This window comes from Rhincodon typus, chromosome 26 (assembly GCF_021869965.1).
Source record: "Rhincodon typus isolate 14 chromosome 26, sRhiTyp1.1, whole genome shotgun sequence".
Classification (NCBI taxonomy): Eukaryota; Metazoa; Chordata; class Chondrichthyes; order Orectolobiformes; family Rhincodontidae; genus Rhincodon; species Rhincodon typus.
In genome coordinates, this window is record NC_063357.1 from 20878267 (window position 1) to 20903708 (window position 25442).

The 25442-nt window shown below is 40.3% G+C and overlaps 1 protein-coding gene across 3 annotated transcripts in view; it reads left to right on the forward strand.

The window, feature by feature from the left end:
- Positions 1-25442, forward strand: part of wscd1a (WSC domain containing 1a) — a 122636-nt gene that overhangs the window by 58302 nt on the left and 38892 nt on the right. The window lies entirely within an intron of this gene.

Genomic DNA, 25442 nt, shown 5'->3' on the forward strand with positions numbered 1-25442 from the left:
ATAGATACCGAAGGAACTGCGGATGCTGTAAATTGGAAACAAAGACAGATCTGGCAGCATCTGTGGAGAGAAATCAGAATTAATGTTTTGGGTCGTTTCTTCAAATAATTTGGTACCTGTAGGATGTAGGAAAGTGGTGTTCAGTGTATTAACTTGGAATCCAGATGTTGCAAATTGCAATTTAGTTAACCAATGATAAATAAGCAATAGACACCATAATTTGTTATGTGCTCGCAATACTCATATATTTGTATGGGATGTGCATGTGTACTTTAAACTTTGTGCGTATTTGAAAAATGCCACTGTTTTCTCATCATTGCATTTACTTTACTTCATTGATTTACTGTTCAGTATGCCTAAAACTAGGCTTTATTTCACACGAACATTGACTCCATATTAATACACCGGCTGGTGATATTGCTAGTTAGGGAATGACTTGTCAGTAAGGGGTAGCCAAGACTGAGAATCTAAACTCATTTAGGAAATGACAGGAATAGTTCATATCTTCAGTACCTGTCTGCTAAGCTGGTGTACCAGACTCTGTCCAACTATTTGTTCAAAATTCCTCCTGTTAAAATTAAACGAGGTTAAAATTGGTAGGTTCTAAACTGTGTGAGTGATCTGGTCTGCCAAGTTATCAACCAGAGAGTGATGGTTCCAGTCAATCCTTGGAGATGTTAATAGAGTGGGGACCATGAAGTGTAAAGTTGTATATCACATTTAGCCCTCTTCATATGAAAACACCTTAGGATCTTCCAAATGACTGGGATAAATGATAAGATCTGAGAAGCAGATGAGAGCAATTACTAATTTACTTCCCCACAAAACTCAGAGGAAGAGGTTATTTGACCTAGTTATTGATTTTGAATTTATCCAACAAGCGAATAAAATGTTTCTGTTTTGCTTTTGACTGGCCTGGTTAGCCGTCATTGATGATTAGACACTGCCATGAATGAAACAGTTCCCTTGTTTCCAGGGCATTTTGTCCTGCTGTACACGCTGTCTGCTTACATTTTTCCCCACAGGAAGATGAGCTGCAGCTGTCAGCCAGAGAAAGAGAGTAACTAAAGCTATATTTCTTCATGACTGCTCCTGATTTGACTTCATTGTTGGCTGACAGGAAGCAGGATTGCAATGGGGGTGTGACAAATGATGCCAGTTTTTCTCTCTCCTCATGTGGAGTGCCCTAGTAGCACAGGACTCCAGTAAGCGGCCTGGGCAAGAACTGTAACAAGTAAAACTTTTAACTGAAGACTTTCTTCAAAGTCATATCATTCTAACCTAAGCTCCCAGGTACCTCTGTGCCACTGGGTTATAAATGAAGTGTCTAGGCCCGAAACGTCAGCCTCTCTGCTCCTATGATGCTGCTTGGCCTGCTGTGTTCATCCAGCCTTGCACCTTGTTGTCTCGGATTCTCCAGCATCTGCAGTTCCTACTATCTCTGTTCAGTACATTTGACAGGTATATGCCTTAAAATTTAATGGACTGTTTCACTTTTTCTCATCTTAACTAATAATGAAACGTTTCAGATTTCTTTCTTAGTGGTATACTGTAGTTCAAAATTGAGGAAGCAAGCACTTACACTTGTCTTTCTTTTTTTTAAGTTTTTGTATGTACTTCTGTAAAAGGCAACTTTGTATAAAGATTGCCCCTACAGCTGCATTCTCCCAGGCCTGGGCCTGGAGGCAAAAAGTGAACTGAATTAGCTGGACTGGTGGCAGACTTACCAAACTCAACCGTATGGAGTTCTAGGTGAGCAAGCCCAAGTGCAGCCTTCCTGTCCCGCCATCAGTTATAGAGTAGAATAGAATATCCTTTATTGTCACGTGCACTCAAGTACAGATGCACCAGAGGTACAGTGAAAAGTTTTACAATGTCACCTCTTATGGTGCCATCTGAGGCACAAGCTCCTAGGTACAAAATCCTTGTTACAAAAAGAGGAATAGAAAAGTAATTGTGTTACTTTACAGAGAAAAAGACATAGTTCAAAGGATAGTAAGAACTGCCGATGCTGGAATCAGAGGGACAGGAAAATCAACATTTCGAAGGGTCCCAACCTGAAACATCAACTTTCCTGCTCCTCTGATGCTGCCTGGCCTGCTGTGTTCCTTCAGCTCCACACCGTGTTATCTTAATTAGGAGGATAGTCATTACAGTCATATAAACAAATTACACATAAACATTACATTGCGGTAGCTGAGGGCAGGGGCTTCCACGTATGGCCTGACTGCCTGTGCCAATTATTGACCATTATGAGGGCCTCATCTGATGTGAACTGCAGTGACTTCAGCTCCAGGAAAGAATTGGCAAACCAGACTGATGGATAGTGCATCTAAACTGTTAGGGATGTCTGTGGTTCGGATTGGATGGAGTGGGGAGTGGGACATGGCGTTGTCTGCACTCATTTGTACATGACTGAGGGACTGGACCGAGGGCAGATGGACAGTCGATGACAGCCACTTTATGCTGTCATTTCCAATCCCCTGTCAATCCTCATCCCTTTTCACTCAGGCCAATAACCCGGAAAAAGACCCAGAAAAGCCAGAAGATCATGAAATTTCGCCTTTTTTTAAAAAAAATTAATTTGTAGGATGTAGGCATTATTGGCTGGGCCAGCATTTATTGCTAGTCCCTAGATGCCCTTGAGAAGATGGTGGTGAGCTGCCTTCTTGAACCACTGTAGGTAGACACACAATGCTGTTAGGGAGGGAATTCTAGGATTTTGACCCAATGACACTAAAGGAATGGTGATATATTTCCAAGGAAGGTGAGTAGCTTTGAGGGGAACTTGCAGTTAGTAGTGTTCCCGTTTGTCTATTGGCCTTTTCCTTCTAGATGGAAGTGGTCATGGATTTGGAAGGTGCTCAATAAGGATCTTTGGTGAATTTCTGTAGTGCATCTTGTTGAGAGTACACACTGCTGTTACCGAGTGTCAGTGTGGAGAGGGTGAATGCTTGCGGATGTAGTGCAAATCAAATGGGTTGCTTTGTCCTGGAATGTGTCAAGCTCCTTGAGTGTTGTAGGAACTTCTCTATTTGTATACTCGGTCCAGTTCAGTTTCAGGTCAATGAGAACCCCCAGATGTTGATAGTAAAGGATTCAGGTATCGTAACACCAAGGGGCAAAGTTTAGATTGTCTGTTATTGGAGATGGTCAATGCCTGGCATTTGTGTGGTGCAAATGTTGCTTGCCACTGATAAGCTCAAGCCTGAATATTGTCCAGTTCTTCAAGTCATAGAGCTGTACAGCATGGAAATAGAGCCTTTGGTCCAACTCGTCCATGCTGATCACATATCCTAAATAAAGCTCATACTATTTGCCAGCATTTGGCCCATATCCCTCTTGAACCCTTCCTCTTCATAGATCCATCCAGATGCCTTTTAAATGTTGTGATTGTACCAGCTTCTACCACTTCCTCTGGCAGCTCATTCCATACACACACCACCCTCCGCATGAAAAAGCTGCCCCTAATTGTCCCTTTTAGATCTTTCCCATTTCACCTTTAAACTTATGCGCCCTAGTTTTGGACTCTGCCACCTTGTGGAAAAGACCTTGTCTATTTGCCCTATCCATGCCCCGCATGATTTTGTAAATGTCTATAAGGTCACCCTCAGCCTCTGACGCTTCAGGGAAAATAGCCCCAAGCCTATTCAGCCTCTCCCTGTAGCTCAAACTCTCCAACCCTGACAACATCCTTGTAAATCTTTTCTGAACCCTTTCAAATTTCACAACATCCTTCCTATCGCAGGGAGACCAGAATTGCACGCAGTATTCCAAAAGTGGCCTAACCAATGTCCTGTATATGCAATATGACCTCCTGACTCCTATACTCAATGCACTGGCCAATAAAGGCAAACATACCAAATGCCTTCCTCACTATCCTGTCTACCTGTGACTCCACTTTCAAGGAACTATGAACCTGCACTCTTTGTTCAGCAACACTCCCCAGGACCTTACAATTAAGTGTATAAGTTTTGGTCTGATTTGCCTTTCCAAAATGCAGCACCTCCCATTTATCTAAATTAAACTCCATTTGCCACTCCTCGACCCATTGGCCCATCTGATCAAGATCCCATTGTACTCTGAGATAACCTTCTTCACTGTTGACTATACCTGCAATTTTAGTGTCATCTGCAAACTTACTAACCATACCTCCTATGTTCACATCCACATCATTTATATAAATGATGAAAAGCAGTGGACCCAGCACCGATCCTTGTGGCATGCTGCTGGTCACAGACCTCCAGTCTGAAAAGCATCATCCACCACTACCGTCTGTCTTCCATCTTCGAGCCTGTTCTGTATTCAGATGACTAGTTCTCCCTGTCCTCCATCTGATCTAATCTTGCTAACCAGTCTCCCATGAGGAACCTTGTTGAACACCTTACTGAAGTCCATATAGATCACATCCACTGCTCTGCCCTCATCAATCCTCTTTGTTACTTCTTCAAAAAACTCAATTGAGTTAGAGAGACATGATTTCCCAACACACAAAGCCATATTGGACTTGGTCTACTTCAGTAACTGAAGAGCTGAAATTGTGCAGTCATCAGCACACATTCCCTCCTTACGTTGGAAGAAAGGTCAATGATAAAATAGTTGAAAACAGTTGGGCCTAGGACACCACCCTGAGGTACTCCTGCAGAGCTGTCCTGGAGCTGAGATGACTGACCTCCAACAACCTCACCCATCTCCCTTTGTGCCAGGTACATCGCCAACTAATGGAGAGTTTGCCCCCTGATTCCCGTTGACTCCAGTTTGGCTAGGGATGCTTGATGCCACACTTGGCCATATGCAGCCTTGATGTCAAGGGCAGTCACTCTCACTTCGCCTCAGCTTTTCAACTGATTTTGAGGGAAGAATGCATATCAATTGTCCTGTGTTTAAAAATATGGGTAAAATGAGAATCTTTGACATGTCAGTAAATAATATTGTCAAGTTTGGCGAAATATATGTCCTTGTCACAACAGCTGGCCTTGAGAAGACAGTGTTCACAGTGGTTCCATCCTTATTAAACTTGGTGGTATTCAAAGGCAAAGCTGTCCCCAAAGAGAAATTTTAGAAAGGCTTTGTAACCTAAGTTTACAAGAAAGGCTAGACGCAAGAAATGAATCAGAGAATTTCGGAATTTGAGATGAAAAGGACAATGTGAGGAAAATTGTTTGCCCATTGGAGATATGTTCAAATCTTGCTCTGTCAATGACATAATCCATAGTGCGAGATCAACCATGATATGGTAGCGACATGGTAGTCATTCCCAGTGGTCTTACAAGTGTAATTCAGCCCTTGCATGTGTGTATACTAGCTCTCTTTAAGGCAGTACAGGTAGTTCTCTTTATAACACAATAGTTACGTTGTTGCGTGACCTCGCGCTATAGAAAATTGCCATAGAAAATCGCATCATAGCGAAATTGCTATTGAAAATCACTATACCTGTACAGCAAAGAATTTGCGTTATCCAAACAGCGTCCACTATTCCCCAATCATGTTACAGCCAATTTGTGTTAACGAAACACACGTTATAGAAGAACTACCTGCAACCAAGAGATGTGGATCAATGGATGTTGCAAGGTGACAGCACTCTCCCTAAATGTTGAAATATGTAACATCCCTCCCAGCAACTTTAAGCCAAAGGGTCAGAGATGTGCGAATGAACTTAATTCCAACATTGTTAAAAAATCATTTCTAATGTGGGGATATTGAGGCAGTACCGAAGAGGATTACTTGTAGAATGATAATATCCTACTGATAATGACAAAGTTGAAGCTGAGGGAGATGCATATGATGATGCTATATAACCAGGTCATTGTGACAAATTGTTCAGTGTTTCGAATAGCAATCAGAGTGATTTTGAAGGATTTTAGCATAAACAATGTAGTTAATTCATTGTAGTATGTATTCATATTTTGTTGGTTGAAATGTATATCATTTGTAATGTTCTAAAATAAATAAATTGTGTTACAGAATGAATATGAATTGATTGGTTTTAAATTTGTTCCATTCCCACATCCTTTGTGGAACCCAAATCGAGCACTTTTTAAAAGCATTACCCATACAAAAATTGATCCAGTGACTTTTGATCTAAAGAATTGGTCTCGATAATCTGCCTTTTACACAATTATATACTGTTTAAGTATAGCCATACTAATCTGACAACATCTGGTCTTGGAAGCTAAACAGACTCAAACCTGGTTAGTGCTAGGAGTGGAGACTGCCTGAGAATACCAGGGGCAATAGGCTTTGGAGGGCTCTTGTGGCACAGTGGCAGTGTCTACCTTTTGAGCCAAAAGGTCTGGGTTCAAGTCCCACCTGCTGCAGAATGTGTCTTAACAGCTTGGGTGAAAACATCTGTAATGTTTGAGTTATAACAGTCTGAGCATCGTATTGTACTTTATGAAAACATTTGCATAAGCCTATTACAAGGATTTTACAAGAGCAATACCTGCTCTAGCCTCAGTTGCAGATTTTCACACTGTTTATTTGATGCAGTGGTATAAACTACGTATTACATGCAGGCTGACTGTAGTCCTTGTGAAACCTCTGCTGCAGCCCTTGGACTGAACCCAATCTGATCTAATTGGAAGCCAGCCAACCTTATAGTCTATGCTTCAGCAATGATTGACATAGTTAAATGATTTGATTTCTCCAATGCACTAAAACCTTTCCTGCTTGAGAACACTCCAGTTGTTCCTAGCCGGGCCTGTTCTTACAAAGATTTTCCTCTTGAGATCTCCCACAAGCCTGCTCCAGTCCCAAGACTGTTCACGTTGTTACTGTGCCAGTCACTGCTTCCCACATCCATTTCAATTCTCCTGTGCTATTCATGACTTTTTCATAGTGTCCCAACAATGGGTCACTCTGTTTTAAACAACATTTTGTCATGCACCAATGTTGATTATTAAGCTCAGATACTTAATACTCTGTAATATATCTCTGCAATGCCACCAGCAACTCCTGTCCTTTATACAAATGCGAAATAGCTTAAACATTATCAAATAACAAGCTTGTTGGAAGGACAAAACTAATAGCTATGTTGTGTGTTTTTCTTTTCACAGCTGAAACAGTAATATGAATTGTCCATTCTGAGTATTAGTTTTTGCAGAAATCCCAATAATAATCTTCCTGGCTGAATTTGTAAACAAGTCTTGGCACCATTTTCAGGCCCTGAGCCTGACGATCTATGAGAGCCATCCACTTGCACCATCTTACTGGATGTGGAGTAAAGTTAACTATTCCCTTTACTCTGAAGGGTTTGAGTTATAAGGAGAAGGTGGATATGCTGGGACTTTTCTCACTGGAGCATAGGAAGTTGAGGGGTGACCTTCTAGAGTTTTATAAAATCATGAGGTGTGTAGATGAGGTTAATGGCAAGATTCTTTTCCCTAGGTTAGGGGAGTTCAAAACTACAGGGGATACTTTTAAGGTGAGAGGAGAAAAATTTAAAAGGGATCTGAGGGACGACTTTATCACACAGGGTGGTTTGTATGTAGAATGAACTGACAGAGGAAGTGATAGCTGCAGGTACAGTTTTAACATTTAAGACATTTGAACAGGTAGATGAATAGGAACAGTTTTAAAATGATATGGGTTAAATGCAGGCAAATGGGATTAGTTTAGCTTGGGGAAACTTGATTAGCATGGACCAGTTGGACCGAAAGGTCTGTTTCCATACTGCATGACTCTGAATTTATGACTCTATAATAGCTCCTTAAGCGCATGTTCAGTAGCAATGTCATTTTGACATCACACTGCATGCAGCCTGAATGTATGAGGTTCGGGAAGATGTCCTTTTGTTACCGTACATCATGTATATGTTTAATGCAGCCTGTCAATGTTCGTTTACAAGAGTGTGGACCTGATATTGCTACATAATAACAGATGGTGCCCAGGCCTATGGAACTGGAGGCAAATGGCAAGGTACACTTGAAGTGAAGCCCATGGACAGCACAGTGCTTCAGCTGAAGGACAAGGCTAGGCCAGTGATCAGATCATAGAAGTGGAGGAAAACCCCAAAGAGAAATGCCACACTGGCAGGATCCAGTGAGCGGCAGAATACAATGAGCAACAGGTTATATGGCCCATCTGGCACTAATCTGTAGAGTAGGAAATCTGATGTAAAAGCACAGGAGCAGAGAAAGCAGCAAACGACAGGAACACTGAGTCAGCTGTAGGGAGTAATAAATTCCTGTAGCTCAAAGCTTCACAGAAAATGATAACCTGCACAGGGTAGGTGACCTATGCAACGCCATTAAAGGGTAGGAAAGAAAAGAAGCATTTTGGTCACAGCAGTCTTTATGGCAAAGATTCAGATAATGGAAAAAAAACCTTTCCTTTCTCAGGTTAATGGTTATAAGAAGTAACCCAGAGTTTACTACCCACCACCTCAGCACAATCTTAGACTGATGTGATGTTAAAAGGCCATCCAATAATTGAAAATTAGCAAGTCCACTATTGCAAATGGAATCCCTGCTGAAATACATTTGCACATCACAGCTGTCAGGCAATGACTATCTCCAACAAGAGAGAATCTAACTATCCCTCGCTTAATCGTCATCGTCATCGACATTGCCATCACTGAATCCCCTACTAACAACATTGTGGGATTACCATTGACCAGAAACTGAACTGGACTAGCCATATAAATACTGTAGCTACAAGACCAGGTATTGCAGAGAGCTTGGAATTCTTGATAAGTAACACATCTTCTGACTCCTTAATGCCTGTCTACAAGGCACATTAAGAGTGTGATGGAATATTCTCCACTTGCCTGGATGGGTGCAGCTTCAAAATCTCCCCTCCCCCGACCGCATCCCAAAACCAGCCCAGCTCGTCCCCAGTTCCCTAACCTGTCCTTCCTCCCACCTATCCCCTCCTCCCACCTCAAGCCCCACCCCCATCTCCTACCTACTCACCTCATCCCGCCTTCCTGGACTGACCTATCTCCTCCCTAACTCCCCACCTACACTCACCTTTACTGGCTCCATCTCTGCCTCTTCGACCTGTCTGTTTCCTCTCCACCTATCTTCTCCTCTATCCATCTTCTATCCGCCTCCCCCTCTCTCCCTATTTATTTCAGAACCCCCTTCTGCTCCTCTGATGCTGCTTGGCCTGCTGTGTTCATCCAGCTCTACACCTTGTTATCTCTTAACCCATCACCATGATTTTGGAAAGACTCGGCCCATTTGAGTCAAATTATTTTGTACCAGCAACATCGTAAGACGTTCTTAATTCAGCTAAAATTAACTGTCTTGTGATTAATGGACAATGCCGTCAATTGTGTTAGTAGCATTAACCTATCAGCTTGAGAACTTTCTGTACAATTTGTTCTAGTGAGTATGCTAGCCAGAAGCTGTCAGAGTTAGTGTTGTCAAGTGATGTTATTTCTGCAGAATACTCCTATCTGATTGCACGTGATGGCCCAAGACCACATGTCAAGTGGAAGGGTAAACTTAGCCACCTCAGACTGCAGGCAGGTTGATGGATTTAATTTGAGCATGAATTTGAAAAATGGCTGAGGTTAGTGGCTGATTTTGCAATCTAGACTGTCATCAGTGTAGCTCTGCATTGTGAATTGGGATTATTGAATTTACTGTCCTGTTTTTCAAAAAACATGTATCTAAAATAGAAATAAATGACAAATCATTGGGGTTAATTATGCAACAGAAATAGGCCCCACCTCTACGCAGACATAAAATGGCATCAGCTTCATTCTTGCTAAATAAGTGTTGAGTCTTGATTTCAGCTAAAAGCCATGAAGGTTTCAATAATAGAAATTATCATTTTTTTTTGCCAAAAGTACAGGAGATTGGCACCATCTGGCTACCAATGAAGAGACAGGAGATTTATCTAAAAACCAAAGAATGGCAGATTCTGCAAATCAGAAAATCAGAAATTTTAGAAAAATCTCAGCAGGTCAGGCAGCATCTGTGGAGAGAAAGCAGTTAACATTTTGGGCCCAGTGACCCTGCTTCAGAACTGGTCTGAACAATCATCAGTGGGACTTTGATCGCCATTAGGCTAGCTCCTTATTCAAGATTTTACTGAATTCACACTTCACATGTGCCAAGGTGGTATTAAAACACATCTCCCTAGAGCATTGACCTGGGGTTCTGGATTACTAGCCCAGTGACATTGCCACAATGCCAACATCACCCCTTAGGTTTAAGCTTTTTTTTTCAATTATAGATTTTTCAATTACTAGATCAAAACTATAAATAGCTGTATTTCAAAAGTGCCTCAAACCTTCTATCTATAAAATGTTTTCAAATACTATAATGCCTTTCAGAAGCATCTTTGAGAGAAAGGGTCATTTAATTTGAATAATGCACAACAAGCTCGAGAATGCACGTGCAAGGCAGGTTGACAGGCACTTATAGTTTCTAAATGCTGTCTGTGTTGAAGTTTTCACAATTTGGTTACTAAATTTCCTAACATCTCAATGATATCCATGAATTGTTTCTGGTACTCAGTGTGATTGCTGTTTGTTTACCCAACTGCGTTTACAGTATTCTCTTGACTAGTTTCTTTTTAACATTAAAATTAATTTTTCCTAAAAAATGTAAACCATTCCTCCAGGAATGCAGTTGCGGGAAGTATTTTTAGGGTAGTACCATTCTTAAAATAATATATTTTAACGTAAGAAGTACAGTATCATGGAGACCTTCACAAACTAGTGACAAAAATACACAATTTTTTATTCGTAGGCACCTTTAGAAAGGACATGAAGACTGCAGAGCTCTGAATAAATAGTGTTTTATTGCATGCATGAGGTTGGAAAGGTCTGTGAGGAGGGAATTTGAATGCTGCAGTGATGGTTGAGGATCTTCAGTGAAATTGGGCTCGAGGTGAGAATCTTATCACATGAGCAACCTTGGTGGATGTTTAACTGGAGATGACCTTCACCAATTCATAGTGAAGACCGGTGTTGCTGGGCAAATTGGGGAGCTTGAGAGATAAGTAAAGTAGGGCACTACTTTTAAGATCTGAGTTGAAAGCTGGTGAATTGCTAACAACATTGTTAAATTTTCTTAAGATTACAGTAATGGATTTTTCACAGAGATATCTGATCTGTATTGAAATGGCCTTCGAGAAAATCCCCAGTTCACTCAATGTGACTGACCAAGCTAAATGATACCCACTCATCCTTCTCTACGTGTAGTTTTCAACATAGCCGATCGTACCATCCTATTCCAAAACCACTTCCCTGTTGAGCTGTTCTGAGGAAGGGTCACTGGACCCAAAGTGTTAAGTCTGATTTTTTTTTTCTTCTTCACAGGTGCTGCCAGACATGCTGAGCTTCCAGTTACTTCTGTTTTTGTCCCTTTTGTGCTGCCCTTTTCTGGATTTATTCTTATCTGTTGAATTGTAGCACCTGTGATCACCTCATCCTTCTTTCTTGTGGAGTCTGTCAATAATTAAATCTCCTTTTAATTCTTGCATATCTGCATCCAAATATATCAGTTTCCATGTGTGAATTGATGACAGCTTTATTTTACCAGCGTCAATCTTGATTCCTCCAGGGTGTCATTACCTGTCCAGCATCCAATATTGAATGAGCAGAAATTTTCTCCAAGTAAATATTGAAAATACCAAAGCCATTGCCTTTGGATCTGGAATTTTTTTCTCTACAGCTCTTCTCTTTAAGTTGTTCCTTTAAAACCTACCTGTTTGGACAGGCTTTTGACCTTTTGTCTGACATTTCCTTCTGTATTCGTAATAAAGATTTTGTTAAATGCCTTGGGGATTTTTGCTACATTTAAGCTGTCATGTAAATGTAAGTTGTTCTTATTGCTTAATATATAGTGGAAAATCATCAAAAACTTTTCTCCCACCACCACGGAGAAATGTCTATTCTATTGTTAAAATTATCCTAGATTTTGCTTAAACTTTCCATTGGAATTATAACAGGGCATCAGAAGAACCTTTGCAGAAATTACTAAGTTTTATTCTAGTATTTTTAGTCCACATATATGGGTTACTATACTTTGAAATATAGGAGGTTTAAGTACAATGCAGTATTTGTAGAAAAAAAACACATTTCCAGTCTCGGTGTGTTGTCCAGGCAGGGTTGCAAACAAAGTTTTGTGTGTCTGATAGAAAATGAGTGTGAGTGAGAAAAGATTATTAGATGAATCAATCTTGGTGCTTTCACATATTACCTATCAACTGGTCATAATGTAGAAATAGCATTAAAACAGGATGCTTGCTTAACATTACCATGGGCAATATGGTGTTTAAAGACATTTTTATAGAGTCTACACTTAACTTGCAGTTACCTATTTATCTTCGTGTAGCAAAAATCACCTACTGTTCAATTTTATTTAAATTGCCAAATTTCATTTACTGGGGATTTTGCCATCCAATACATCATTGACAGAAACCCCTGACAGAATAAATATCAAAGGACAGTATATGCTACTTCCTCTTTCAATGTAATTTCTTTCCAATCAGTGAGTTTATGTCCACACTTGTATAAGTCTACAGTGCTGAAATTATGTATTTATCTTTCATTATTGAAACGTACATGGGTATAAATTTGTTCTGCTGCTGTCCCAATAGAGTGAAATATATTTTGGTCTATGAAACAAAATGACCAATAAAATAGTTTTAATGCTTTGATCCTGGATTCAGAGAATATTTGAATGTAGTGTAAAATGGGCTATCCACTTGCTATTCCTATTTTGTACCATTTCTGTCCATGACAAATTTCAACACATCCGCCCATCTTTTTAATCCACAATTTTTCCTTTTTTTCTTGTGTCTGAAAACTGAGAGTTAATGTCAACAACTTGGTTTAGCTTTTCCTTTTTGTTTAGTGTATCAAAAGTATGTTAAATAATACAACTTCCAAGCAGTGATTAAAAACAATGCTGGCTGGAGCTTTGGTCCTGCTGTTTACTGCTTCAATCGTTTCTTTGGGAAAGCAGCAACAGACATGAGTATGCTTTGGAGCTTACAAAGATCAGAAAGGCGAATGGGACAGGGCTGTTCGTGCTTTACAGGAAACTGCCCAACTTTGCTTTGCAATCTACAACTTGGGAATTCTACGTATATGGACATTCCAAGTCTATATTCGGAAAAAAATTCTCGATTCAAAAAAAAAGAGTACGGATGCAATAAGTAATCAGTCTCTTAGCACATGCTGTGACTTGATCCTAAAAATCAAATTAGAAATAATGAAAAAGCAACTAAATGAGGATTTAAGGGAGGCAGTTTCTATTTGGAACGGGAATAGAACTCATGGAGGAATATTTAGTTTATAAATAATTTGTGAATACAGTAGAAATCAGGAGAGAGTATCAATGCCTTGCAGATGATGAGAAAGTGTTTGATAAAGTGAAGTATAAAAGTCAAAATGGGGTGCAGCAGGGAGTCAGAGTTGATGGAAAGACCTAAGATTTCTTGGAAAACTTTACTGAAAACAGGATGCAAGAGTTATTAAAAAGCTAACCCAATTGGCAAAGATCAGATGAGGATTAAGGCGAGAGTGTGTTATTTTTATTTAGTTATAGCAGAAGAGAAGATGGCACGTTGCTACCTAGTGTGACAACACACCAAAGCCTGATCACCCTCCTTAAATGGGATACTCAGAACCTCAACAGCAATCCAGTGGAGAATATACAGTTACATGATAATTGAGAGTTAATTGCCACCTTTGACTAATTTAAACCGAGCAGGTTGAATTTGATTTGTGAAAACATTGCTCTAAAGAACGAATGAGGGAATAGCTATCACCTAGTTTGGTACGTTGAAACAGGCACACTGTGTGTACGTTTGTATAGCATGACAGGAAGCCAGCTAGAGATGGAAAACTGAAAACAAGAGTTTCCGTTCATACCTAAAAAGGAAATGAGTACGTAAAGTGAGTGTAGGCCCTCTTGAAAGTGAGAATGAGAGGTTAATAGGAGATGATAAAGAACAGGTAAACGTAATTAATAAATATCTTGTTTCCTCACTACATGTGAATTAATTTCCCAGTAATACCTGTAAATCAGAGAGTTGAAAGAAAAGAGGAACTTGGTGAAAATTATGATCACTAGAGAAGTGGTAATGAGCAAATCGTTGGAGCTGCAAGCTGTTAAGTTTCCGAGACCACATGGAATTATTCCTACAGCTTTGATAGAGGAGGCTAATGAGGTCGTGGATGCACTGGTGTTAATTTTTTTAAAAAATTGTTAGATTATGGAAAGATACCATTAGAATGGAAAATAGCAAATATGCTGCCTCTATTCAAGAAGGGAATGAGGCAGAGAACAAGAAGCTTTATGCCAGTTTCATGGGGTAGGTGTTATATTCGATTATTAAGGAGGTTATTACTAAAGGTTTTGAGAAGATTTATAGCTTGAGTTGTGGAAGAGGTTGTAGATTTGCTCGCTGAGCCGGTATATTTGATTGCAGACGTTTTGTCACCCTGTGAGGTAACATTGCCAGTGCGCCTCCGGTGAAGCATTTGTGTTCTGTCCCACTTGTTACTTACTTACATGCCTCTGTTTGCTGGGGTGGTTGGCATCATTCCGGTTCTGTTTCTCAGTAGGTTTTTATATCGGGTTCAGTTCAATGTGTTTGTTGATGGAGTTCCGTTTGGAATGCCAGGCCTCCAGGAATTCCCTGGCAGGTCTCTGTTTGGCTCATGCTGTTATGGATGTGTTGTCCCAGTCAAATTCCTGTCTTTCTTTGTCTGTATGTATTGAGAGCAGTGAGACTTGGTCGTGTCTCTTGGTGGCTAGTTGGTGTTCGTGTATCCTTACTGTCAGTTTTCTTCTGGTTTGGCCTGTATAATGTCTTTCACAGTCCTTGCATAGTATTTTGTATATTACGTTAGTTTTATTGGTTGTGGGTATGGGATCCTTGGTGGTTGATTTGTGGGCTACCCTGATATCTAGGGGTCTGAGTAGTCTTGTGATCATCTCTGATGTACGGCAGGGTGACCAGTGTGTCTGGCTGTGTTGTGCCTTCTTTTTGTGGTCTGTCATAGAGGTAACAGCGGATTGTGCTTTTTAGGTATCCATTCCTTTTAAAAACACTGTATAAGTGCTCCTGTTCTGCTTTGCACAAATCTGGGTTTCTGCAGTGTGTTGTGCCCATTTGAATAATGTCCCAATGCAACTCCATGTATGGATGTTAGGGTGGTTGCTGGTGTAATTAAGTATCTCATCCGTATGTGTGGTCTTTCTCTATACGCTAGTCTGGAGTTCCCTGTTGTTCTTACGTCCTACCATTATGTCTAGGAAGGGTAGTTGGTTATTGTTCTCTTCTTCTTTTGTAAATTTTATTCTGGTGAGGATGGTGTTTATGTGTCGGTGGGTTTCTTCTAGTCTCGTGAGTTTGGTAATCACGAAGGTGTCAACTACATATCGGACCCAGAGTTTGGGTTGTATAGCGGAGAGCGTTGTACATTCTAACCTTTGCATTACTGCTTCTGCAATCAGTCTTGATATGGGAGATCCCATTAGCATTCTGTTGATTTGTTTGAATATACTGTCGTTGAACGTGAGGTGGGTTGTGAGGCACAGATCCAGCAGTTTCAGGTTGCTGTCCTTGTTGATGCTGTTGGTATCATGGGGTGCCTGCCTTCCTGATTCGGCCAGCAGTGTGGCAATTGTCTCTTTGGCTAGGTCAATGTTTATGGATGTAAATAATACTGTTACGTCAAAGGATATCATCATCTCGTCCTCTTCTATTCCGGTGTCCTTGATGTTGTTAAGGAATTCTTGGGATGAGTGGATGGAGTGGGAAATGTTTCCTTTCAGTTTCCTTTGTAGTTCTTCGGCTAGTCTATATGTTGCTGTGCCTGGTAGTGAGACAATGGGTCTGAGGGGGACTCCTGGTTTATGTACGTTAGGGAGTCCATAGAAGTGGGGTATGTTGGATCCCTCTGGCTTCATTTTTTGGTAATCCATTTTTCTGATATCTCCTGAGTTGTGTATTTTCTTCAGCATTGTTGTAATCCGGTTTCCTAACTGTGGTGTCAGGTCTATCGTAATCTGTTGGTAGGTGTCGATATCTGCTAGTAGTGCGTTGGCTTTCTCAATGTATTGGGTTCTATTAAGGATTTACTGTCATGCGTCTTTTGTCCACCAGTAAGATTATGATGTTTTTGTCTAACTTGAGTCTTTCCAGGGCTTTCTTCTCTGCTGTGTTAAATGTGTTCCACTTAACCTTTTCTGCTCAGTGTTGGGACTATCGCCTGTCTGATGGTCTGTTGTATTTCCTTCATGAGTCCATTGCTCTTTAGTGTCCATTCCAGTGCAGCCAGCAAGTCAGGTTTTTATTTGGTGTCTGGGTAGTTATAATTCAGGCCCCGTACTAGAATGGTCTTCTCAGTGTCTGTAAGTGGTCGGTCTGGGATGTTCTTGATCCATGTTTCTGTGTTGTCCGTGTCGTCGTTGTGGATGAGTTTGGATAGTTTTCCTTGTCGGGCTATTCTTTTCTTTGTGCTGTTGTTGTATAATGATGTTCATTCTTGGTCGGTTGCGTTGGAATACAAAGGTTTTTGGCACATAATTTCCCGCTCGTATTTGTGGAGGAGATAGTGGGTATCGTTGACCATAACCCTTATCATTCTGCGGCTGCTCTGTGCAGCTGTTCTCCGTGCCTGTGGATTATTGAATAGGTGGTTTATACTTTAAGCTTTTGTGGTAGTACCTGCTTTCTGAAGCATTTGTGCAGGAAGTATAGTTGTTCGCGGGTCACGCTCAGATGGATGGCATTTGTCACCCATCTGCGGGCCAGTGCAAGGGCGTTGTGCCCATAGGTGTTTAAAGTTTGAGAAGATTTGTAGATTGGGTTGTGTATGAGGCTGTAGACTCGCTCGCCAAGCCAGTGTGTTTGCTTGCAGATGTTTCGTCATCTTGCTAGTTTATTACTAGACTCTTGGAAAAACTAAAGATAATCTGGAAGTGTCAGCACAATTGTCATGTAAAGGAAATAATGCTTAACCAATTTGTCCAAATTCTTTGAAGGATAGGAAGGGTATAGAAGGATATGGGCCAAGTGCTGGCAAATAGGACTAGATTTATTTAGGATATCTGTTTCCATGCTGTACATCTCTATGACTGTATGAGTAACGTGTACGGTGAATAAAAGACACATGAGGATGATTATAGTGAACGTCACCACTAGGTGGCGCAAAGAGCGCAGATACACTGTCATCAACTGATGTCATCATTACACATCGAAGTAGGCCATTCAGCCTAAAGAGTTTGCTCCACCATTCAATGAGATTGTGCTGAGCTGATAATCCTCAAGTCCACTTTCCTGTCTTAGCGCCATAACCCTTGAATCCCCTACTATCTAAAATTCTACCTATCTCAGCTTTGAATATTATTTTGGTTGGTTAGCTCAGTTGGCTGGATGACTGGCTTGCGATGCAGAGTGATGTCAGGATTGAATTCCTGCATTGGCTGTCGTTACCATTCTCCTTCTTAACCTGTGCTAGCCCTTAGGTTTAAAAAAAAAGACCACCAGTTGTTTCTAATGAGAGAGCAACCCTATGGTTTGGTAAGACTATGTCAACTTTATACTTAACAACCCAACCTTGACAGCTGTCCGTGATAAAGAATTCCACACATTCATTACCCTCTGGAGAGAAGAAATTTTGTCCTTGTCTCTGTCTTAAATGATTCCTTACTCTAAGATTATGCTGTCTTATCCTGAGATTCTCCCAGAAGTGGAAATAACCTTTCTGCATCTACCTTGTCAAATCCCCTAAGAATCTAGTAAGTTTTCATAAATTTTCTACTCATTCTTAAAATCCATTCAGAACAGGCCTAACTTCCTCAACCTCTTCTCATCAGAATGTTCTTTCATACTTGGGATTAACCTAGTGAACGTCTCTGTACTTGCTCTAATGCCAGTATATTTTGTCTTGAATAAGGGGACCAGGACTGTTTATGATATGGTTTAATTAGTGCCTTGTACAGTTTTAGCAAGACTTCCCCACTTTTATACTCCATTCCCTTTGAAATAAATGCCAACATTCCATTTGCCTTCCCCACTACTCGCTGAACTTGGATGCTAGATTTTTATGATTTACGCGCAAAGACTCCCAAACCCCTCTGTCTTCCCCATTCAGTTTCTCTATTTTTCTTATCAAAGTGCAGAACCTCACATTTTCCTACTTTGTATTCCATCTGCTGAATTTCTGCGCACTCGCTAAACCTTTCTGGATGTATCACTGGTTAAAACAGATGTATGTTAATCACATGAAGCATCTAGCTTCAACTGTTGCTCAAGTTTTGTCTTGATCAGGACATTTGCAAGAATACCAGTGTCAAGTTGAACAACAGGAACTAGAAGGGTAATTTTTCAAATAAAAACCCTTTAAGTTCTAATCTGTTCTACCTTACCCCATCCAGCACCTTATGACATTGAGTGGAACTTAATACAGTCCTCAGCATTAACCCTTTAAACAGTGCCAATGCTTATTCACTGCCATTGGAATTTTTTACCAGCAATGACCAGGTAACCTCAAGGTGACAACACCTTTCTATTCAAGGCACCTTGTGCCCTAGAGAGGACTTATCTCCAGCAGAAAACGACTGCCCTATTCCTCCTGGCTGCTGGGTCTGAAGAGCTCTCAGTAACAGCCCTTAGAGCTGATACACACTGCCTCATAGAGATGGAAGACTAATTTGAGGCAAATAATTGCCTGATGAACATGATCCAGTCATGTCTTTCAGAGCCAGCTAGGGAAATCACAGCTATCATTTCCAGCTATGGCTTGTAAGGTCAGCATTTCCTATGACATGAGTTGAGCACTGACATAATGATGTCCATTCAAAGACTAGATGGTATGTATGGACATCACCAGTGCATCAAAACCAGGTTTAGGGTGCTTTGATAGATCTTGGAACGTCCTGCAATGTTAATGTACTAAGTTGAGGGTGTGTTCTATGCGATACAACTTTCTCCAGATTCATTGGGAGAATCAATGAACAAACACTACAGTCCTTCACAAAATCAGCAAAACTCCTGCAAAGTCAACTCTAATGCACTGACAGCACACCTGGGTGGCTGAAAAGCATCTCCCCCACCAGGTACTGTTTTGTGAACTTTCAAATGGCCATTGTTCCAGGAACTGATAATGAAAGAAAACACCAGAAAGACAGTCTTGTTTTTCTTGAAGTTGGGCAGCATTGACATTAATGACTGGGAGGAACTGGCCACCAATCATCCAAAATGGCGATAAACCTGTTCATCAGGCTGCATCATGTTGAGAGTCCAAATGCGTTAATAATGAAACAAAATGGTGGCAAAGAAGGAAAGTAAAGGAAGCACATCCTACATTCCGGGCCCCACTACCTTGTCGGATGTCCTGCCCCAAACAACCAAAGATCCACAGGTTAGGAAGCAGCTTGTTCTGTCAAGCAGCAGAAATCCTGTGGCCCTAAGTAGATGTCATCCTCAAATTCCTTAAATCGAGGGATAGCCAATGATGCACCACAACTTTGCCATCTGAAGAGTTGGCTGAGGGGAACTGGAATTGACCTTTCTCAAGCTGCATCACCTGTCCTTCTGCATGATCAGAGTGGGTGTCCAGACATCAAAGGACCTGGAACAGGCAGGATAGCATGTAGACAGTGTCAGCATGAAGCATCAATGGTGTGAATTCCTTTCAAGTACAAAGCAGTAATCTGCAGAAAGCAGACTGAACGGTGCCAATAGGATCAGTGAAATCTGTCACAATGTCTCTTTTCAACCAATTGTCGGAGCCTATGGACATGGTGGTGATTTTCTGTGCGGAAACGCAGGTCTTGTTATCCAACGAGCCAGTTGTATGGAGGTGCCCAGCTGAAGATAACACAATCCACTGCTGTGTTGTGCAGCCATCCTGCTAGTGGATCTCGAACTCTAGTCTGCATCAATGCTGATTTTCTGCCAGAATTACCTTTTCAAAAATTGAATGAGCATGATCTACAGACTGGACTCATTAACTGAGAGAAGAGAATCTGATTCTGACCACTAGCATCTTACTATAGCCTGCTATCAGTTATGTTCTGCAGGAATTATCCATTCTCAATCTGCCACAGGTAATGGGTATGATGACACATGGGTTCAAATATTGTTATAGACCAGACCAGACCCCCTCAAAATATATTAAGAAGGTAGCCTCAACCCTAACTTTTGCCTATTTTGAAGGCAAGTGCTAGATGTTGCATTGTGGGTACAATTCAATTGGTCAAACTGCCAGATTTGAAGCAAAACCCACTTTATTCATACACTATAGTCAAAAATCAACAAAAGAATGAAGAAGTTGGAATAACATAACTCTATTGGAAAACTTAATAGATTATTCAACTACTAAACAGTAACTTTTCCATTATGGTAATATCCCATAAATACCCCCTTGGCAAAAGTCAAATTCAGAAAAACAGGTTGTTTCACATCCAACTCCAGTGGTAGGAAAACACCAGAGAAAGCTCAGAGAGGGTAGCAGGGAGAGATGTATTGTGGTTTCTAAACCCTGCTGAGACTCCAGCAACTACTGCTACACTGAAAAACTAAAAATCCTGGTTCTGTGAGAGTTTGATCACACCCATTCAGGCTGCTTTTATTGTTCCTACCTTTTTAATTAAAAAAACCTAAGGCCTCAAACTGTTTACTGTAATAGCTCTGTGTAGACAGCTTGCCGGTTCTGCCTCAAAAACAGTCTACAAAAAAACCCCACAAAATACACCTCCTAAAGCCACAGTATCATCACAATATGATGGCAACCATTTACTGGGAGGAAAATATTCAAGAAATTTTGTGAAGATGAGGGCCGGAGGGCCTCTATGCTGTTTCATGTTTGTTTATCACAAGCAATCTAAAGAAGGAAGTGCTAAACTAAAACAGACATACGTAACCTCTGTTGAGGAGGCTGCTTCCTCTTACATGTCATTGCATGCCAGATTTTAGCAGACTATCTCTATGTATGGCTATTAGAGTTGGCATTTGTGCCCATGGCTATCTTCTTTTTTGGCCTGGAGTAGCCTTCCTCGAGGCTCTGTATGACATTGATTCAAAGGTGGTTTTATCATTTTCTACCAGACTTTCAGTAGCTGGACCTTTGAAGCAGAACCCAAAAATTAAATGCCAGGGACTCTGTGCCCCAAAGGTGATGATTTCTTTTAAAAAAAAATAATAATTTGCTTGTGTGCTCTGCAGATATTGTGGATGATGTCTGCCCCCTTTAAACTCTGGCAGGCTTTCTACAGATGTCTCTGTATTCTCCAGTGATGATTGTACTGAGGAGGCTGGGAAGCACAACCCTGACATGAGAGCGAGGATCACTGCCCAAGGATCTTCAGGGTCACAGAGCTTAAAAATAAATTTTAATTCTGCACATCCGTTCAGCTTGCAAATGCTAATTGATGAAAGAAATCATATTTGACTCCGATACCTAAAACATCTCTTGCCATATGTTAGCAGTGGAGTCTCTAACCTCTCAGAAATTGGCTCAAACTAATATGTTTTGCAACTGTGGACATAATTTGAAAATGAACCAGAACATACAGCTTTTTAAAGATAATTTCAACATTGGTGCAGAGGGGTGAATTGGGAGGCCAAAGTATCTTTAGGAATACTGTTCTTTTGCAACATGATGGCAGCATTTGGATCTGCACAATTTACTGTTTCTGCCTATTCTCCTTCAGCAACTGCCTAGGGCAGCCCGAGTGTGAAAGCAAGAATTGGCTACAGTTTTCAACTGGATCTCCCATTCTGTGCTGTAGTAGATTAATGTGTTCAACATGCTGGCTTAGGGGCTGGGGCTGGGGGAGAGTAGCAGTGGTGGGGGACAAATTGATTTCTGTTGTTGAATTTGAATATCAATTCATTCTTCCACCTTTTAAAAGTAAATTGTGAAGTTTAGTCTTGGGACAGGTGCTCACTTTTTGGACCAAGATAAAGACGACTTTTATGTTTTGGACTATGAACTAAAATGGGAAAAGATACTGCTTTAAAACTGTGGAACAAGGAACTCATTGTGAGTTGTATATACAATGTTGCCTTATTGAAGCAGTGGTGTGTGTGTGTGTGTGCGTGTATGCGTGTATGCGCGCGCGTATGTTCACACTCAGGCAGTTTTGCCCAGAGACAGTCCTATGATTGGTTTTCAATTTACTATTTATTGAGGGTTTAGCATAGTAACAACCACTTGACTGGTTCTTAGGCAAGTGGTTGCAACCCTGTATGTGGAAAGTAGAGAAGAAATATCTATCTTTAATAAATAAAAAGCAAGCACCTGAATCTCTCTCTTTCGCTGTTTCTCCACTGCCCCCCGCCCCCCGCCGCCTCCTGTGTGGAGATGTAACAGAAAAGCTCCTGGTAGCTATTTTTACTGAATATTTTCTGATAAAATGCCTCATTCTGCAAATTCCCTCATTGAAGTGTAAAAGAAAACACGTTCGGAGACACTAGAAAGATGAATCTTCTAGCAGTGAATGGAAGATTGAGAATTGACATAACCACAACCTCATATCCTCATCAAAGAGTCAAAAGGAATTGAACAGAACTGAAGGGAAACCTGTAATCAGCTTTCCCTGAGCCCAGAAATCATTAACTGAACTGACATGAACTTTGTCTTAATGTTTCTTCTTATTTATTATCATGTATGACTTCTGTCATTAATGTAGGCGCCATAGTAGAGCAACTTGTCAAACTTTTCACTGTATTTTTCATGTAAAAATACACATGACAATAAAATTCAATTCTATTCTATTTTATTCAGTGATCCAGACTGATGCCAGAACCGTACTTCGCATACTTTTTTTGTTCCTCCTTCTTATGTACTGTTTGTCATGTCTCTTTGTTAAAATTCCCATGCAGATAGAAACACATACAGGAGGAGGAAGTTCAAATTGTGGATTTATATTTTAGTCATTCATGTTCCTTGCATGCCAATGGTTAAAAAACTGTTTGATTACAATAAGGTGTGGAGCTGAATGAACACAGCAGGCCAAGCAGTATCAGAGGAGCAGGAAAGCTGACATTTTGGAAGAAGGGTCTAGGCCCGAAACGTCAGCCTTCCTGCTCCTCTGATGCTGCTTGACCTGCTGTGTTCATCCAGCTCTACAACTTGTTATCTCAGATTCTCCAGCATCTGCAGTTCCTTCTATCTCTGATTACAATAAGTAGTGATTTCCTTGTTAACAATAAAAGCCTGGTCTCCATATTTTTTTAACTTGAATAAGGCAGTTGGATAAAATTGGGCAATTCAGTGGCTTAATCCAATTCTTATATTTGTGGTGACTCTGGGAATAAGCAGGGCTTGATTTTGAATGTACTTCCCCAGGGAGGTGTGACAGCAACAACCACATATTACCTTTAACAGAGGAAAGCCATGCCCTGGTACTTTGTAACAGTAGACTCATAGGGGATGGAGTCTCCACTGCTGCATCATGCTGTGATGACCGTATCGCAATATCTGCAAGCAGTCATTAATTCTAAGCAGTGAATATAATTACTGCCACTATCTGGACACTGTATAGTTTTTTATGTCCTTTTTTTCATATCCCTACTTACATTTTAGATGCTGTGATATTATCCATTAATTATTTGAGTTATTGGATTCAACCACATTAATTCATTTCCAAAAATCATGTGTCAGATTGTATTCTGCAATTGAAACAGTGCCGCAGTGTTAACCACTGCACTCAACAGCCAGAATGGTAGATGTATTCATTGGTGATAGATTTACTGAACTAATTGACATTCACTGCAGCAAATTAAAAGCTTCTTGATTGCTTTTTAATTATCTTTAATAAGCCTTTAACTCATACTAATTTGCTAAATGGTATAACAATTTGTCATTTTGCCCTGTTGACATTTAAAATGCATCGTACAAATTAGGTTCGTATGAAAGGTGCACTTCAAGACAGCAAATGCACAGCATTAACCTCCTTCAGAGGGGAAGCCACTTTTCTGCCCACAAATTAACATTGCCTGTGCCTTTGTAATCATATCTGAGGGAAGACACAGCAGGGAAGAAACAGCGCTTTTGTAGTAGCGGTTTTTTTTTAAAGTCATAGTTGCTCTTCAAGTAATAAAGCAAGAGTCAAAAGGAAATATGTGCTTCATTGTAATAATATATTCATTGACCAGAAAATAATACTTCAAAATCTGACTGAGTGTTAAATTCACTGTTTATGCTGAAACAGTAATACATTGTCTATAATTTCCCATTTAAAAGGCAAATGTATTTTGTTAGTTCTACGTGAAGTATAATAATTATTTGCAGTTTAATCTTTGTTTAAGGGAAGTGGAGGAGGTCATTCATCAATCAAAATGAATAGAAAGCCTTTCAGGGATGTTGTGAGATAAATTGCCAAGCAGAGTTAAAGAACATAGGGCATATTCAAAATAGGTCATCCCAAGGTAAGCCTGCATCTAACCATAATTCTAATAAGGCTGAGCACTTGTGCATTAATGAAACTCAGTTTTTGTGAGGAGGGAGGAGAAATTAGAATCCAAATGAAACAGAATACAGTTGAGGCACTTTAAAGTCGATGAATACTTTGGTGATTGTTCTATTTGTTGTCTTTTTTACTGGGTGTTATGTTGTACAATATTAGTGGCAAGTGGGTAAAACATTTCTGTGAAATGATTTTGTCCATTGGTAGGTAAAGGGAAGATCACATTGATATTTTCAGAGACCCTTGCCTTCAAATACTACTTATGGATGCAAAGAGGAAATGGCAGAAAATCTAGCCTGCTATTTGTATTTTAACTGTAATTTTTAGATGCCTATTGTTCTGTGCCTTGTAGGATATTTCCTACAAAATATGTTCTGTCTCCTAAAGGGAGATACCAGTTACATCATCAGTCTTCTGTAAATCCAGATTATTATGAAGAAGTAACAATATCACCATAAAGTTACTCATTAGTATTTGGGTGAATTAGCTCCATGCAATTTAAATTGAAAATGTAATTAAAATGACCCATGCTCTTCAAATTAAGTTTTATATAAAGCCAAAGAACATTCCAAATCTCTGAATGCAACAATGTGCTAATGCTTATTCCAAGTAATTTATTGAGAATCCGTTTTAGATTCAGAAACTCAAAGCCATCAGCTAGATTTCGTTATACCTAATGTTAATGAGGTAATCTTTCATGAGTAGAAATACGCTGGAAGTAACAATTAGGCCAACCGTACTTGCCATTATTAACATGTTAATCAACCAGTTCCAATAACCACACTTGCCCAGTTAAACACGAAAATCAGGAAGTTTCTGTCCTGCTTTTTCTAAAGCTTTATAAAAGCAGCATCTTACCATCTAACTCATCCCACAAAGGTAATGATACTGTGAAATTGCTGTACCGATACAGATTAAACACGTACAAATCTGCAACAAATTATCAGCCTATTAATGGTATGGTTGAGATAACAAGGTATGGAGCTGGATGAACACAGCAGGCCAGGCAGCATCAGAGGAGCAGGAAAGCTGACGTTTCGCGTCTGG